The following is an 18,229-nucleotide window of genomic DNA, read 5'->3' on the forward strand; positions in this document are numbered from 1 at the left end:
ATAACCTAAAACTTAGACAGAGAGTTGTCTGCTTGACTTTATCCATTGAAGGACAGACACCTCTTCTCCGGGCGATTAGGCCATGATCCTATTTTCAGAAGAAGCCTGTGAGATACTTCTCAGAAGTAGGAATGTCCCAGGCATTTCTTCTTTCAACATCAGAAACTTAAGATCTCCTCCCATCAAACAGTAGGTTTTGCCATCTTGTCTAAATCAATAATGATAAGATGTAAGCTTGGTATATCGGCCCATTCTAAGGTACATCTGTTTGAGCCAGTGGTTCCGAATTCCAGACGACTTTATCTATCTCCAACTGACTGTTGTCTCCCCGATAACTGTTTAGAAAACACCAAACTATATGTTACTCCGTTCAGCAAACAGACTCACAAAGGGTCCCTGTTCTATTGCAGCAAGCTTCCTATCTGAAGCTAAAGATGTTATCGGCTTCAGGATGACCGAAGTCAACTTACCTGCTGGAAGATGTTGCTTGCTAACAAGGTAGAAGGAGGGAGGTTATGATGTTCTCTTGGGGATGGGGGCCACCTTTTATACTGCCTCCTCAGCCTTCCCCCAGGAAGTGAGACAATGTCATGGAACGGCAGCTTCTTCACTCACCCCAAAAGCATGTTTCCTTCTACCTGGTTCTTTGACTCAATTCCATTTCCAATTAAAGGACATTTTTCTAGAAGTGTATGATTAACACCATCTTCGCTTAACAATGCTATAATTCCAAGTCCAGAGGCACGAGGAAGTTTGCTCTTAAAATGTGAGCCCTAAACTCAAGACAAATTTCTATGCATCATGAGGACCCCGTAGTTGAAGAAGGCCTCATTACGGGACCTCATGCCTCTTCGCTGACTTGTCCCATAATTGACTTCACTCTCCGTTGTCTTAACCCATCATTAGCATGATCGAAATTAGGTGTAAGCAAAACAGATCCAGGAATTCTGCCCTGGGGATTATGAACTCCTAACGAAGCTCCTGGGAAATAAACTGGTGGACTCGAGAGCAAAAAATAGGGGAAAATTCTTAAGGAAAAAAAAACCCATCAACAATCCAAATATCCATAATCCATGGTCACAGAATGTCCAAGCAAAAATATAGGACAGGTTCTCTGGAATGCCATTCACAGTACACTACAATTTTTTATTTTGATTAGAAATCTGGAGGAGCTAATTTGATTTCTGGGTATGGTCCAAGGAAGGATCAAGAGCTGTGTAACGCTTTGAAAGTTTGGTTCAGTTCTATAAAGTTCTGAGTGGGGTTTCCATTTGAAGCTGTTTCGTGAAGCAACAGGGAAGGGAACAGCGTTCCGTGCGCCTTTGGCATTTAGTCATGCTGGCCACATGGAGATGTCTTCGGACAGTGCTGGCTCTTCGGTCTTGAAATGGAGAGGCGCACTGCCCACTAGAGTTGGGAAAGATCAGATGTGCGAAGGGGAACCTTTACCTTCACCATTACGCTCAAAATGTGTTTAAATGTTAAATGTTTTTTTTAATAAAAGAAGAAAAAAGAAAACATGAAGAACTAAGACAAAACAATGAGGACCAATTCGTCCATCTGAGGTGTGATTTGATGATTCAGCCGCTGAGTTTCCTAGTGTGACCTCCTGATTACAGATGCCAAGCAAACATAGAATTGGCATTCTTCTTTTAATGTGGGGCCCTTCCTCGGGGGTTTAAAAGTAACACTATAATTAGAAGTTGTTTCCGTGCACTGGTTCTCATGTAACTTGCCACTATCAACTTGGTGCTCAGAATAATTCTGGTTGTTGTTCTTTAAATTATCGAGGTCCTTGTGACATGATCACAATGGAAAGATTACTCAAGGTTCATCCTTTCTCCTTCTGGTCCTTCGCTTGTCCTCCATTGTTCTGTCTTTTCCCCACGTTGTCTCCTTCTCCTAATCCTCTAAGTCACTTTGATGTCAGGTGAGAATTATAGAGTTGGATGTTGCACAAAGAACGGACATACATTGACTAAGGACGGTAAGCCGGAAAAATGACGTGTTGTTGGATGACCATTTGGCTTGATGGTTCATAAAGAGATCACCATTCCTTGTTAGTGCCTCATTTCCCAAGTGTAGGGTGCGCGGAGCTATATAAAAGCCCCCCTTGTTCCCCAAATCTTCATTCACTCCTGAGTTAACTCTCCTAGCCATTTCCACCACCTCCAAGGTAAGTGCTTCTTTGTTGATACAAGACAGACTATTCCTGGATTTTCTTTTTTTTTAAAAAAAGCTATGACATTTTATAGCTTTCTCTCTCATTTCATTTCCCCCCTTGTAGCTGATGGTTTAATCTAAGGTTGCAATGAAAAACAAGAATAGATAGAATCCATTTCTGTGTATACTTATTAAAAGCAAGTCTTGTTGGATGTCATAAACTGACTTCCAAAGGAGAGGCTACAATTCAATCTTGGGGCGTAAGCCGCTGGATAATTCCAAACTGAGTTTGTTGCCTCTCCAACTGAAAATGAGGCAATTGTTGAGGTTGAACAGGTGCAAGGCATGAAAAGCAGACAGCTTCCAGAGCAGGCCAAACATCTGTTTTATCAAGCATCTGGATCACTCGAGCAGCAAACAAATCTGCATTGGAGAAACTCAACAAAATGGCAGGGCCGCCGTTTCATTCATCCGTGGCCTTTCTTTAGCGTGGTGCTTTCAGTCTTGAAACAGCTACAGACAAGATTGAACATACTTTCCTAATCATCCAAATTGGTGGGTGATGCTCTTTAGAACTAGTGAGGTCCACCATTTCCCCCCCTACATTCCTTGTTTACAAGTAGATATTTTAATGCATGGAAATTGTGGATCTGGAATTGTGGCCCGTCGGCTCTCCGGAAGAGACTGCCTCTAACATTCTCTTGTTTCTTTCCCGCCAGACCTTCACAACTCACTGCGAAGATGGCCTGCTGTCCCGTCTGTGGCTGCTCCCCATGCTGTTGCGTCCCCTGCCGCCCTTGTGCCCCCTGCTGTTCCACCTGTGGAGTACCCTGCTGTTGTGCCCCTTGCTGTTCTCCCTGTTGTGCTTGCGGGGGCTCGTGTCCCCAATGCTCCTCCTGTTGTGGCTGCGGACCCTGCTGCGGTAGTCAGTCATGCGGGTGTGGCTGCGGCTGTGGGCCCTGTTGTGGTGGTCAGTCATCGGGATGTGGTGGTGGCTGCGGCTGTGGGTCCTGTTGCGGTGGTGGCTGCGGCTGTGGGCCCTGTTGCGGTGGTCAGTCATCCGGGTGCGGTTGTGGCTGCGGCTGTGGAAGCTGCTGCGGTGGTCAGTCATCCGGGTGCTGTGGTGGCTGCGGCTGTGGAAGCTGTGGTGGCTGCGGCTGCGGCTCCTGCGGTGGCTCCTGTGGGTCTTGTGGCTCCTGCTTCCCCAAACAGGGCTTTTGCTAAAGAACTCCAAAGGACACTGCAGTAGGACAGCCGAACGACACAACCCGAACATTCAAGAAAATGCCATCGTCATTCCATGGCGGTTGACCTCCTTGTAATCCTTAACTAAATGTATTCCATTTGTATAACTCTTCCCCTCCCTTAGTTCTCTCTAGGTCCTTCTCACTTCTTCCTTCCCTTCCTTTTCTACAGTTCCCCCCACCCCACAAAGAAACTCTGTTCGGTTTTTGCAATAGTATACTCTCATGACTATTTCTCCCACTGTGTTGTTGTTTCTTTCTTGGTTGTGTGATAAATGATAGATAATAAACCTTCCAAACAGCTGTGCGTTGTTTCAGTGCATTTCATTTTCTGATGTCCCCCCCCCCCCCCATTGAATCAACACGCCCCAGGTTGCATTTGGAGAATGCACTGTTTCTCTAACAGTGCATAACGGTACAACATCGAGCACAACATCGAATAGGATACATAAGAATTGCTCATGGTTAGGAAATTATTGTATGACCTTGCCCACTTCTAACCCGCTGCAAATACGAAACATGATGTGTGAACAATCCAGACTCTGTACCTGGCAAACTACCATTACTTGAAAAAGCTGGTTAGTACTAGTACTAACCCGATTACCTGAAAGGAATGATGAACTATTTCCTGTTCTGACCTAGGCTTCCCCAAAAGGGATGAAGGAGATTCCCGGTCCCGACAAAACCCCTTTTATTAAATGAATGTGAATTCCTCTCATTCACATTCAGCAAAGGCCTGGTGAACAGTCTTTCAAAGGTGAATTTATGACCACAGACCTTGGAAAGCTGTAAATATTTTCCAAACGCAGTGCTGTGCAAGGAAAGACTGGGCACAGAGTCTCTGAGATTCACGGACAGATCTTCACACTCCTGAAATGAATGTATCATTTCCTGCAAGAGCCCACTCCCTTTTCGCTCCTCTTTTATTTCCTCTGGGAGGGGCCATTCACCGTCCACCTATGGCCTTACTCCCAAGTCGACCCCTGTTGTTTAGCCGTTCCCTTCGTCTGGCAACTCTGTGCATGCGCATACTGGGAACAGGCTCCAGCTGTTCGTCTGTCTCACTGATGTCTGACTCTGAAGGCAGCTGATAACTGTCATACGGCCCTGGCCCCCTCTCTGCCTCCGACACAGAGCCCCCATCTGAGCCTTCCCCAGACTCCAGGACTGGCCCATCTTCCTCCCCAACCTCCTCACTGTCCGACTCTGCTGCCAGCTCAGCTGGCTGCTGGGGGGCCACAACACTTCCATACTCTTGTCAAGAAAACTACCCGGGTAAATCTGTCAAATTATCGAGAGCTGAGCTTGGCTTAATGGTATTCCTGATTTTAACTTCCACTCCCCAACTCCATTTATGAATGCTGCTTTTTTCCTCATGACAAACTGTAGGCCTGACATTAAACTACAGTTTATTTCATTGTAGTTTGGGTTCACACATGTAAAGACAACACAAAATAAAGTATGTTTTGGTTTAAGTGGCTTAGATCTTTATCGTCACCATCATCAACAGCAACATCAAAGCAATGTAGAGTAGATACATTTCTACATCTAATTCCCTTTTTATGGTTATTATTAATTAAGCTGTCCTCCCAGGCATGTAGAAATGAATTCGGAAATTCTCCTGAACTTGTAAAAATATGATTGATATATTTCTAACCCTACAAAGAGAATATTGGCATGGACCATGAGACACTTCTTCCCCATCCATATATTGTGTTTTTAAACTGAATATTAGCACAAAGAATGATACAGAGGACATTAAAAGACAAAGCTGTGATTGGCGAAATCTCCTGTTAAAAAAAATCAAGGGAGGATTCTAAAAGAATTGATTTTGGTTTTGGAAATCAAATCGAAAATCAGACCATCATCAGATCTGGGGAGATTTTGTTGGACGAAACAGCCTTCAGATTTGAAAATGGAGAGTCGTACGACTTAACAACAGATCCTTCCTCCGTGTTGTCACCTAGATCTTTCTTGCCCAAAGGTAGTTTGTCTTCCTTAATTAGTATAATTGGCCTAAATGGCCTTCATGGAATTTTATTTTCTAGGGTGTGTGATAAAAATGGAAAATATTTAATCCAATTAAACCCAAGGAACAACCTCACGAGGAGATAGGGGAATGAATCCTGCTTGTAAGCCTGTGGAGATCAACATTCTTCACTGCAATTTCCTACTGCCTTCTGGTGCTAGGTAGGCAAAAAAAACCCACTATTATTAACCTTAATCACTCATTTTTGTTACTTAATCGTGAAAATGAAAGAAGCACCTCATCAAACAGCTATATTGGCGGAAGATAATGAAGACTTCCCCATTTTTGTCGTGACGTCGCATTTCCTCCGGAAAAGCTACATGGAGTTGTATAAAAGGCCCATATCCTAGAACCAAGTTCCATAAACCTACACGCCTCCAACTACTATTACTACACAACGTAACACGTAAGTTGTAACAAATTTGGAATGGTTTTTGTTGTTCGATGTAGTTGCATCTCTGCTCTAATCCTTCTTCTCTTGTAGCAAAGTGGTTGAGATTCCAGGGAGTTAAATATATTATTTATTTAATGGATGCATTTCCATTTCAACATTTCCATTTTAATGGATGCATTTCCAGTATCTCGGTATGAAAGTAATCATTGCATATTTGTTCTTAGAATGATGGGTTTATAACCCAGCAAGCGAGTTGCTGAAGGAGATTTACAGATCAGAGTAGAATCACAGGAAATGCAGCAACTAACATTTAATTGTAACTTTAATCCTACCCTTTCTTAAGTATTATGTAGCAGTTAGTACACCCACTTTATTTATTTCATGGAAATTAACATGAAATCCCAATCACTTACTCTAGTATTTATTGAGATTCGTTTATAATGTAGCATTTGAATAGCATTCTTTTAGAATTTTAGTAGCTCGGACATCTTATTGCTTAGCACTGAAATAAATCTGTTTTTGGTAATATTCGTTATTCATATTACTATTCTAGTTCTTTTGTTTAGTCTTGCTTGTACTCCTATACATTTTAGCTTATTTATTTGCACTTATTTAATCTGCTGCTTTTTAATGGGAAGTATTGTCTTGTTCTCTTTATCACAAGTTAATGCGTTCTCCTCTGGGAATTCTTCAGTTTAATCAGGAAAAGTATAGATGGATTTCTGTCTTTCAAAGATTTTGCAACGTAGCGCAAAGCTCTTAAATTAAAGCCGGCTTCGTAAGGAATCTCCCTCTGCTGGAAACCACTTCTAATATAACCTCTGCTTTTATGCATTTTTAACACTGATTTTATGGTTTGTTTTTTTTAACATATGTTGCCAATAGCCTTTAATTATCCTAGCAAGTTTGATAAATATATTTCTCCAATATCTTTTTTTCCTTGTTCTCCATGGCTGCTCCTAGCAGGCATTTTAATTTCCCCAAGTGCCGAAGAACGCCACTATAATTGGGTTCAGCACATGAAGATAGGATGGGGGTTGCGTGGTGGAGAGGCTTTGCTTGTTAGCTAACCCCACCATTTCTTCTGGAAGACTAAAATGGTAGCTAGATTAGCATAACTGAAGTTCCTTGGAATCACTCCAATGCAGTGTTGTTTCTCAACCTTAGCAACTTGAAGATGTCCGGACTTCAACTCCCAGAATTCCCCAGCCAGCGAATGCTGGGAGTTGAAGTCCGGACATCTTCAAGTTGCTAAGGTTGAGAAACACTGCTCCAATGGATGAGGAAAGTTGGTTCCTTCTCCAGAACTGAATTGCAGAAAAGTATCGTCCTTGTGAACACTGATTTTTTTCCCCCCTCTATTCCAGCCTTCCATCTCTTCCATCAGAATGTTCGGCTGCTGCGGCTGTTGTGGGGGCAACGATAATAATTGTAGATCCACCATTGTATTATGCATGCCCTCCAGGGGCTGTAACCCATATTGCATGCCGTCCTGCTGTTCGCCTATGTGTTGCATGCCCATTTACTGCACGAGCTCACGTAGAAACTCATGTTGCGGCTGTGGCTGCGGCTGCGGCCACTGAAAAATCAGCATTCCCAATTCAACTCTACGGCTGCAATGAAATCAACGCAACAACACCGGCACCCGTTTGAAGATTCCGCTGGTCGACCTTTTTTTCCCCCCTATCTGCTGAGAGACAAGATGAAGCTTTGCAACTCCTCTTCAAATTCTTCTTTTTTCATTTTTTGGGCGGAAGAAGCTCTATTCGTCAAGAGTGGATGGCCCGAGAAGTGCATAATTTTCATTCTGCTTAAGCTAGAACCTTTTTTCCTTCTATTCTTTTGCAAATAAAGTCCATATTATTGCAATATCTATTTGTGCAACTCTTAATTTCTTAAAAACTAATAGCTGTACCAAAAAAAGAGGCATATTTCAAGATGATGCTTAGCTAGCTTGATGTAATTTTCACACTTCTCCTCTTATTGACATTTTCATTTCACTGAAGAAATCCACGTTAATGTTTCAAGGGAGATGCCAACTCTTTATTGTATCACAGAATAATTAACCTTTGATGTCCCCTTCAGATATCTAGTAATCCTGCTATCACATATAAACCGGAACATAAGGAAACATAGTTCAAAATGAAAGCTCCAGTTGAGAAAAACATCCTTAAGCTCACATTAAACCCCTCAAAATTGAACAGATTCTGGAACCAACGTAGTTTTAGTTGTAGCGTAGTACAAGCTATTTTAACCATAGATATACTCATTTCCATTCTCATGATATTCTTGATATGGCATCACAGTTTGACTCCAATGAAAGATAAGGATGGTCTCAGGTCAAGTTTGAGCCTTGGTGATTGCTTTTGTGCAAATTTTCCCAGCAAAGTTACAGAAGAAGCTTGCCTAATCCTCAGGTGTTTCTTCTTCATCAACCAACTGCTCTGGAGTTTCCAGGCAGATCAGACCCAAGTATTAACCCTGCAGATCCTGCTTAGCTTCCGAGATCAAATTGCAATAACATGTATTGCAATGACAACCAGGTTGGTCACAGCCACACTGTAGGCTACTGAGCTGTGGTGGCACAGTGGCTAAAATGACTAACTCACTCCTCACTGCCAGAAGTTCGATCTTGACTGACTCAAGGTTGACTCAGCCTTCTGAGGTCAGTTAAATGAAGATCCAGAGGCTGACTCTTGTCAACTGCTTAGAGAGGGCTTGTAAAGCACCGTGAAGCGAGTTATAAGTCCAAGTGCTATTGCTAGGTTCTGTTGCTACTGTAAGGGGAATATTTTTGTGATGGTGAACAAAGTTGGATCTGCAAGAAAATCGTGAGATTTCTCTCTGGCCCACATTCAAAATATTCTACATTTGGAATATATTTGGTTTGAGAAACTACATTACAGTCTCAGCAATGCCCATCTAGCATTTTCTTTGCAGTCTTGGGAGATCTATTTGGAGATGTCCCACTAGGCATGGTAGGGTTTATTTTTGAGTAAGCCCACATCCTGCCTTGACAAGCAGCTGCGGAGTATATTAAATTTGTGAATGGGGCCCTCTTGAAATGGGTAGGACATATATCATTTCATACACCCTTCCTTTAGGAAATGAGGCATTATCGCACTTCAGCAAAATATTCGCTAACTCTCAGTGCAGTATCTGACAACTGTGTTTTCCTCCTGCTCCTATCCCTGGCCTTAAACCATCTCTAATTTTTAAAAAAGTGTCTTGGATGATTAAATCTAGACATATATGAAATGGTGAGGTTGTCATTAAACAATCAACATTCATGGCCATCCACAACACCATCTCTTGCCTCATGAGTTTGGTTTCATCCGGATCTGCTTTGAAAAAGCCTCCTTGTTGTAGAAGATTAAAAGGCATACCAAAATTATCCCACAGCAATACCAATCAGACTGAACCAGGAGGCATGCGAAAGATTAGCTTGAAAGTCGTATGAAGTCATAATTTGGGCGAAGCCTTTACAACGAGTTTGCTAATCCATCATTTAAGACTCCCTCCTTTGTTAATTAAAATTTAAGGGGTATCTGAAGATACAAATAATTTACAACTGATCTGTGCACCCCACAAATGCCTTTAAGCTAGCAAAAGATGCACACTAGAAAAACCCCTATTGATCCCAGATTACATAATTGAGATTTGACCATTCAAATGCAAACCCACGGCAGTGCTATTTTTCACTATGCATTTCATTTTGCTTTATGCAAATAACTAAATTTCTCGGTTGTGAGTCTAAAGCCTATTTCACTTTCAACCTCTTTCCAAAAACAAGACTCTGGCAGAATGTCTGGGCCCCGCCATCTCAGACAACAAAACTCCATTTGTTACTGGAACACTAGATTATTATTTTTTTAAATGGCTCCCACTGAGAAATTTGGAATCTGTGCACAAGGGAGGCTGTGCCCCATGTACTGTATGAATCTCCAGCCCAGAAATAAGTTGCTTTAGATAACAAAAAGAAAACACCTCTAAAGCCGTTTGGGTACTAATTATTATTATTATTATATTTATTAGCCATGAGGCTAATGGGTCACTTTGATGAGTATCCTTACTGCCTGGAAAGCTTTTTTAAATTGTGTTTTTAAAATAAATCTCCAGTACAGCATGCTAGATCAGAACCTTACCCTGCTACAATACCATTCTTGTATTTAATCATAGCCTTTATCGCATACTTGCCATAAGGGATGAATGTGTAAATAAATAAAAAATATATCTGAGAGGACCAGGGGCATTTCTTAAGTGGTGAGAATTAATTGACATTCTTCAGCACTGACTCAACCTTCTAGGGAAACAATGCAAGAAGCTCTATTTTTTTTTATTAAAAAAAGATCAGAATTAGGCTGCTGCTCATTCATCTAGATCTATTGCCAGAGCTGGTTGTTTCACTCCGGGTTTAAGAAGGTAAGGAGAATTCCCTGAATTTTCCTGGGTTAATTCAGGGCACGTTAATTATTCTTTCAACTGTATTGCGTAGATTATGGGGGGGGAACCCATCCCCATCAAACCTCTAGAGATAAACTAACAATTTTTTAACACAGAGGGCACCTCGTATAATCAGGGTGACAACTTAGAAATCAGGACCGCTTTGACTTCAAAAAAAAAAAAAGAGGGAGAAGAGAGAAGTAGGGAAAGGGAAAGATAAGAACGAGTGGTGAATAGAAGTTATGGGAACCTGAATGCAATTAAAACTAGGGTGAATTTTCTTCTCTTGTTCGACTTTCTTTGCATGCTGTTTTTTTTTCTTTTAGAAGTTGAGCTTGCAGTATATCACAGAAGTGAGTGCAAATATTTTGCAAATATTTTAAGTATATCTTGCCAGTAGTTTAGACATTAATACCTGTACGTTGCATTATTTTGAGGAGACAGCACATTTACACTGTTATACAAGCTGCATACTCACTACTTTACATTGAAGCCAAGTTTCATTTCTTCAGTGTTGTCACATGAAAAGATATACTTAAATATTTGCAAAATGTGAGGGGGGGGTGTTCACTTCTGTGATGTACTTACTTCCTTTTTATGAGTTATTTTAAGGAGCTTTGTCCTTTTTTTCTTTCTGTTTTCTTTCTGTTTTCTTTAGCATTAAGTGAGTTGGGCATGTTGTGGAAATAGAATCATCTCCCAGTTAGAAAGGACCTCCGGAAGTTTCTCCTCTCCTTCAAAAACCTCTTTCTCTTTCAGTTTCTTCCTTCTCTTCACGAGGATGGACGGTGGTGATTTATTGTGGTTCTTCCTCTGTTGGATCAACTGTGCTTTGCCCCCCTTCCGGTGATTGCCACTCCTGTTGTGTCCCTTGCTGCTGCCAGGCTAAATGCTCTACCAGTTCCTGATGGGTGCCAAGCCCAAATGTTGCTGAAGAAAACTAGAAGATCATGTTGTTCTACAAAGCAGAGGATCAGCTCTATCACCTCCTCCAACTTCACAGTTGCTTCCTTTATTTGATTTGCAACTTGGAAGCAGTACGATAGAGTTGTATTCCTAATGAGTCCCCTCTGGGTGATAAGTCTTCTTATCTTCTGTCTTCTAAAAGCTTGGTCAATATTACCGCCATCCTTCTCTGCCTCATCTCTGATCCACGACGGCACACTGCCATGAGCCTCCGGCGCGGGGAGAGCAAGCTAACACAAAGAGGGAGAAAAGCCAGAAACCGAAACTACACCAAATGCCGGACAGAGACGTCGGCCGGCTGACCCCAAGGCCACAAGCGTGGGAATAGGACGCGGAGCTTCATTGAGCCCACCAAGATCGGGATTGGGCGGCATATAAATGTGGTTAATTAAATTTAATTAAATTAAAACCATTTGTTTGAATCCTATTGGACACTAAACAGATAACGAGCGGAGGGGATCTGAAAAAGGGAAAAGTAAACCGGCAGATTTTGCACAGGTCTGGCTACACCTGGCTTGTTTTTCGTAAAGATGTTCCTTTCACTAATAACGCAGTCCGACGCTCTTCTTGTCAAAGTTGGAACGGGCCTGACAGGGTATGATAGATGATGTTTCCACGTTCGTTCAAGGTTTGAGATTTTCCCAAATGTTGTATCCATCCAATAAAACTCTGGAGCCATGAAAGGCAATATTCAGTTGAGAGTCTGTGGTGTTTTTCCCCCCCTCCATGGCAATAAATTTCAGTGGAAGAATTTCACATACCCTACGGAGCAGAGGTGGTATTCAGCAGGTTCTGACCAGTTCTGGAGAACCGGTAGTGAAAATTCTGAGTAGTTTGAGAGAACTGGTAAATACCACCTCTGGCTGGCCATGCCCCCATCTATTCACTGCCTCCTGAGTCCCAGCTGATCAGGAGAGAATGGGGCTTTGCAGTATCCTTCCCCTGGAGTGGGATGGGAATGGAGATTTTACAGTATGTTTAAGTTTAAGTTTTATTTTATTTATATGCCGCCCTATTCCCTAAAAGGGACTCAGGGCGGCGAACAACTTAAACGGGAAGGGGAAATATACAAGTACAAAATAAACATATCCTTCCCCTACCATGGCCACCAAGCCACGCCCATGGAACCAATAATTAAAAAAATTTGAATCACACTACTGCTATGGACCTTGAGAAGACAGTAAGTTCACCCAACATTTTACAACTTTGTGGTTGTCCAGAAGCTGCCTTAGTAGACTGTGTTAATCAAATAAACCCATGAGAGTTTCACCTCAGCTCTCTTGTCATCTAAAAAAAGCATTCGAAAGTATATTTCCCCCCAGAGGTTGAATAAGAATAGTTTGTTATAATCAATATTGCCATGACACTTTTTCAGCACAATGCTAAGCAGTTAAGATGTCCCCTCTGCCATCTGTAAAGATGAGGACCTAGAGACTCGTGGAAATGAATATTCCTGGGCAAAATGTAGCTGTAATCCACTCAATGGTTATACACACACAAAGAGAAAGATCCAGTATGTTTACGGTAACGTGTGAGGATGGAAAACTGGCACAAATCTATAAAGTATCCTTACTGCACCCAGAGATAGTAGGAAGCAGCAACCTTCTAGAGAGCCGGGGTGGCGCAGTGGGTAGAGTGCAGTACTGCAGGCCACTTCAGCTGACTGCTATCTGCAGTTCAGCGGTTCAGATCTCACCGGCTCAGGGTTGACTCAGCCTTCCAACCTTCCGAGGTGGGTAAAATGAGGACCCGGATTGTTGTTGGGGGCGATATGCTGACTCTGTAAACCGCTTAGAGAGGGCTGAAAGCCCTATGAAGCGGTATATAAGTCTAACTGCTATTGCTATTGCTATAACCTATTTCCCACTGTAAATAGGAGTAGCAACACCCAAACCACAACCAATTTGTGCTGAGTTGTTGTGTACAAAGGTTAGAAGAGGGAGCAGGATTAGTAGGTTATGAACTTACGTTACGCAGACGTAAGTTCCTGTGGTGTAACTACTGTCAGCCTACTCTGAGAAAATTGGTGCCCTTGTTGGGCAAACAGACTTCTCGCTTTGATGTGGCTCACAACAGGGTAGGGCCAATCCGGGCGATAATTATTTAAGAGGACAGCTGAGAAATTCAAGAAGGCAAGATGAGTGGACAATGTTGTGGGGGAAGCAGGAGTTGTCTCTCACACTGAATCGGGATGGCCAATCATATGTTTTTTGTCCAGCAAGACTATTATCTTAAACAATAGGACTTGCAGAATTCCTTCCAAGCTAGCATTAGAATTACATTGCGGTTATTCCAGGATAGTCTTTAATTAGCTACAAAACGATGACATCTATTTTTTCCACTGACTTTATGGTGAGTCAGCTAGAAGTGGAAGATGATGCAAAGATGACTGCTTCCAGATATCTAGGTTACTTCTTAGACCATGATTCCATACAACTGACATGAGTTCCTGCTTCATACATGGCTGCTAATATTATTACGATGAATAATAGCACAGTCTGTCAGAAAGAAGGCCCAGACCTCTGCCACATCTTGACACGTGTGAACTGATTGCATATTTTAGGATTTAGAACTCTTTCTCCTTGTCTGAACCTCTGAACTGAGATGGTGAAGCCTCATTCTGGTAGTCCTCATTTCATGTCCAAAATTGGGAACGGCAACTTAGTCGTTAAGCAAATCAGTCTCTGGATGAAATTGCTCGTTTATATAGGTGAAGAAGGGGCGTGGTGGCTCAGTGGCTAAAACGCTGAGCTTGTCGATCAGAAAGGTCGGCAGTTCGGTGGTTTGAATCCCTAGCGCCGTTTAACAGAGTGAGCTCCCATGGCTTGTCCCAGCTTCTGCCGACCTAGCAGTTCGAAAGCTGGTAAAAAGTGCAAGTGGAAAAATAGGAACCACCTTTGGTGGGAAGGGAACAGTGCTCCGTGCACCCTCGGCGTTGAGTCGTGCCGGCCACATGGCCACGGAGACGTCTTTGGACAGCGCTGGCTCTTCAGCTTTGAAACGGAGATGAGCACCGCCCCCTAGAGTCGGGAACGACTGGTAGAGATGTGGAAGGGGAACCTTTACCTTTACTATAGGTGAAGATTGCACTGCCAATTAGACGTTATCAGTCACAAAACAGGCGGCCATGTTTAACCTATCCCGAAGCCTATTTTCTGGAATTACCACCTCGTAATCCAATAAAACTTTCCACTCCTCGGAGGCAAGGCTAAAGCGTTGACTCCTGCCCCAGCTGTGGAGTCCCCTAGGCAAATATTGTCATCGCAACACATGATGCTGACATCTTGTGTGTGCCTGTCCTGAGCCAACCTTGCTGACCTCGGCTACAGGGTTCATGTGAGGATTACATGCTAAGCCTCTCAAAAACTTCAGAGTGGACATTCCCCAGATCAAATCACCTTCCTGAATCAGATCATCAGGCAGAGAACAAATTGGAATTACTCGGTATCCATTCAAATGATTTGGAAAATCCTTTATGCATGAGCTAACCCCTTTCCATTTTCCCCCACAACCCGATTCAGAAAGTTCTCTTTGAGAATATCAAGTGACACTTCAAATCGGATTGGATCTCCATAGTTTCCTGCCCACATTGATGTATGTGCAAGTGCATTAAACCACTCAAAATCATTTTATAAAGACTAACCAGTATACATATGTATTTTTGATATTGGTCTTCTTGTTTGTTTATTATTTATTTATTTACATTTGTCTGCTGCCATGTTGCCTAGAGGGAACTCTGGGTGGCTTACAAACATTTGAGCCTCAATACCATGAAATAATTTGAAACAAATGAGGAGTTTTGAGAACAAGGTTGGCATAGATACTTCGCTCGTTGATAGTCCTAATAATTGCAGCAAGAATCTGGTTGGGAAGCCCAACACCTCCCAAACATTTGAGTTTATTTTGGATCGGTGTAAAGCAAGAGAATGGGAGCTTATCATTGGAAGATTTGTTTCGTTTGGGGGGAAAACTTTGGGAGCGGGGGGGGGGGGGTGTTGCAGACTTTCAAAAGAAACGAAATCTTTTCCATTGATCATCAAAACGCACAACTTTCCATCGCGCCGCCTTGTGCCTGATGCTCTCGGACTCAAAAAACGGGTGAGCAAAGCTACCTTCAGATCATCACAGATGATCACACCTCCTCAGATGATTAAGTATCCATTTCTGTTCAAGGGTTTCATCAATGAGAAACACCAGCTAATGTCCTCTCTGTGGATTCCCCATCACACTGTTGAAGGTCATCCTTTTCCTCGCTTCACAGTTATAATTTGTTCTCATGGATGGAGGCATACTTTTTCTTTCTTCCTAATTTGTCCTCATGACGCTCCCATCAGGTGACATGTCATAGCAATACAATTTGTGTTCTTCTGAGTCACTTAGTCCAGTGTTGCTGACTCTGACTATCAGAGGCTGCTTTCAAGGCATTTTTCCACCCTAATTGGAATACAGCCAAAACTTTTTGCAGACAAGATAGATGTTCCCTCTACATCCCTGAGGCCAGAAGTCTCTTTTTCCATTGAGTTTTTGATTGTTTTTAACCTAAAATGGACCAAATATGTATTTCAAAGGAGTGGCTCAGTTTTTAAAGGTGCTCAGGATAGCTGACAGCTGGGGTTCAAGACCCAAGTGCCATAAGCTCCCGTTATTTGTCTCAGCTCCCATCCATCTAGCAGTTCAAAACCACGCAAATGCGAGTAGATAAATAGGTACCACTTTGGTGGGAAAGTCACAGCATTCTGTGTACTCGGCACCAGTGGTGGGATTCAGCCGGTTCGCAGCAATTCGGGAGAACCAGTTAGTTACTTTCCAGGGAGTTCGGAAAACCGGTTATCGGAAGAAATCTCCTTTTGTTTTTCCCCACATTACAGGGCTAATCCTGTAAGGAAGGCAGGAAGGAAACATTCTGGTGCTGTTTCTAGCTTCCTCTTTGTTGACCTGCTTAAAGAAACTGCCTCTCCAGGTAACCCTGATTACATTGTAAGAGCTAAGGTGAAGCACCCATTGACGGGAGTGACATTGAGTTGGCCACACCTACCCAGTCACGTGACCACTGAGCCCCGCCTACCCAGCTGGCCATTAAGGCAGAGAACCAGTTGTTAAATTATTTGAATCCCACTGCTCGGCGCATAGTCTCATGGTCATGGAAATGTCTTTGGACAACGCTGGCTCCTTTGGCTAAGAAACAGAGATGAGCACCAGCCCTTAGAGTCGGATATGACTGGACAAGGAAACGTTTACTTTTATGCAGAGGTGGCTTCTGCTGGTTCGGACTGGTTCAGGCAAATCGGAAGTTCTGACCACCGGCTGGCCCCAACCATCTGTTATGCTATATATCTCACTCTCTGGCTCACTCACCCCGCCCATGCAGCCCAGCTGATTTATGCTCCTCACCTGCTCTACTCACCGCGGCTTCCCGAGGTGGTGTGCTGGAAGCCCCGCGCGTGAAATCGCCATGTGTTTGAAGCCGCACATGCGCTCACATTTTTGGTTCTGCACTAGACGAACCGGTTGTTAAAGTATGTGAAGCCCACCTCTGCCTTTATGTATTTCAAAAGTAGCAAATGAGCCGAGGTGGCGCAGTGGTTAGGGTGCAGTACTGCAGGCCACTTTAGCTGACTGTGATCTGCAGTTCAGTGGTTCAAATCTCGCCGGCTCAAGGTCGACTCAGCCTTCCATCCTTACGAGGTGGGTGAAATGAGGACCCGGACTGTGGGGGCAAGTTGCTGACTCAATTTGCTAAAAAAATTGTAAACCGCTTAGAGAGGGCTGAAAGCCCTATGAAGCAGTATATAAGTCTAATTAATAAATAATAAATAAATAAATTCAGAACTAGTTTAATGAGGGAAGAGAAAGGTATAATATATCAATATTATTGCTTCTTCCAAAGCATCTTCTCCAAACATCAGGTCCAAGGAAACTAATTATTCTTTTAGGAAGGCAACCAGTAGAGGCACACAATGAAAAGGCCCTAATTTCCAACAGAAGGGGAATCTAGAACAAAATCTTGGGTAACCTGCCAAAGATGTGGATCAAATCACGCACCCACTTCTAACAGAATCATGTGAATTCTGACATCACCCAAAAGCAAATGGACAGACAGAAAAGATAAATATGTATATACATTACTAATTGCAACGATTAAGGGAAGGGGAGGGGAGAGAACTCTGGCAAGCAAAGTCATATGGGTTTGCCAGAGGGCAAGCCGTTATGTGCTACTGAGCAATAATGACCGTGACATTTGACCCACATGGATCCCAGCGAGGAATCGTTCTCATTCTCTCTCTTCCCATGTTCTTAATTTAGGAAAGAATCTATTTCAAGTGCCCTCTGGCGTGTCTGCGATGTAAGAATTATAATATGATGAACCTCAGATGCCTCTAATTATATACTGTAGGAAAATTCTCTTCTAATGAAGAACCAGAAAATCCAAAAAGACATGAGATAGGTAGATGGCATAGCGCTGACATGTGGTTCGGTGTAAGAAGAATTTTCCCGTTCTTCTGCGGTGCATCACCTCTTAGAGGCAGGTTCTGTGGCGCTGTATAAAAACACCTTCAGTCCTTGGGTAGTTCATTCGTTCACTTTCATCTCCAGTGTGCTTACAAGTTCAGTGCTGAAGGTAAGTTGAATTCAATTCCTTATTTAACAAGGATTCAGATAGATGTAAACTGTTTCATGGAAGCCAGAACTAACAGGCAACTCAAAGTCTTGTAGAACGAGATCCATCAACTCCTCTTCTTAGCTACCATGTTTTGAGACTTTCAGAAGTTATATTTGCTACTAAAATGTTACTCTAAGGTTAAATGTTTACTAGCTATTTTGTGACTATTGGGCAATGAACTTTAAATATCGGCTATTTAGCATTCTAGGATTTTGATGCTCTTGGTTTCTTGTATTAAAGTGACTTGGGTTACTATATTCAACAGTACACACCAAGTTATATGGTATAACTGACTTTTACGAGCGGTGTCTATCATACTGTAGCTTCGG

Source organism: Thamnophis sirtalis, unplaced genomic scaffold, assembly GCF_051295495.1.
Source record: "Thamnophis sirtalis isolate CommonGarterSnake01/CBP01778 unplaced genomic scaffold, rThaSir2_p1.2 scaffold_2, whole genome shotgun sequence".
Classification (NCBI taxonomy): domain Eukaryota; kingdom Metazoa; phylum Chordata; class Lepidosauria; order Squamata; family Natricidae; genus Thamnophis; species Thamnophis sirtalis.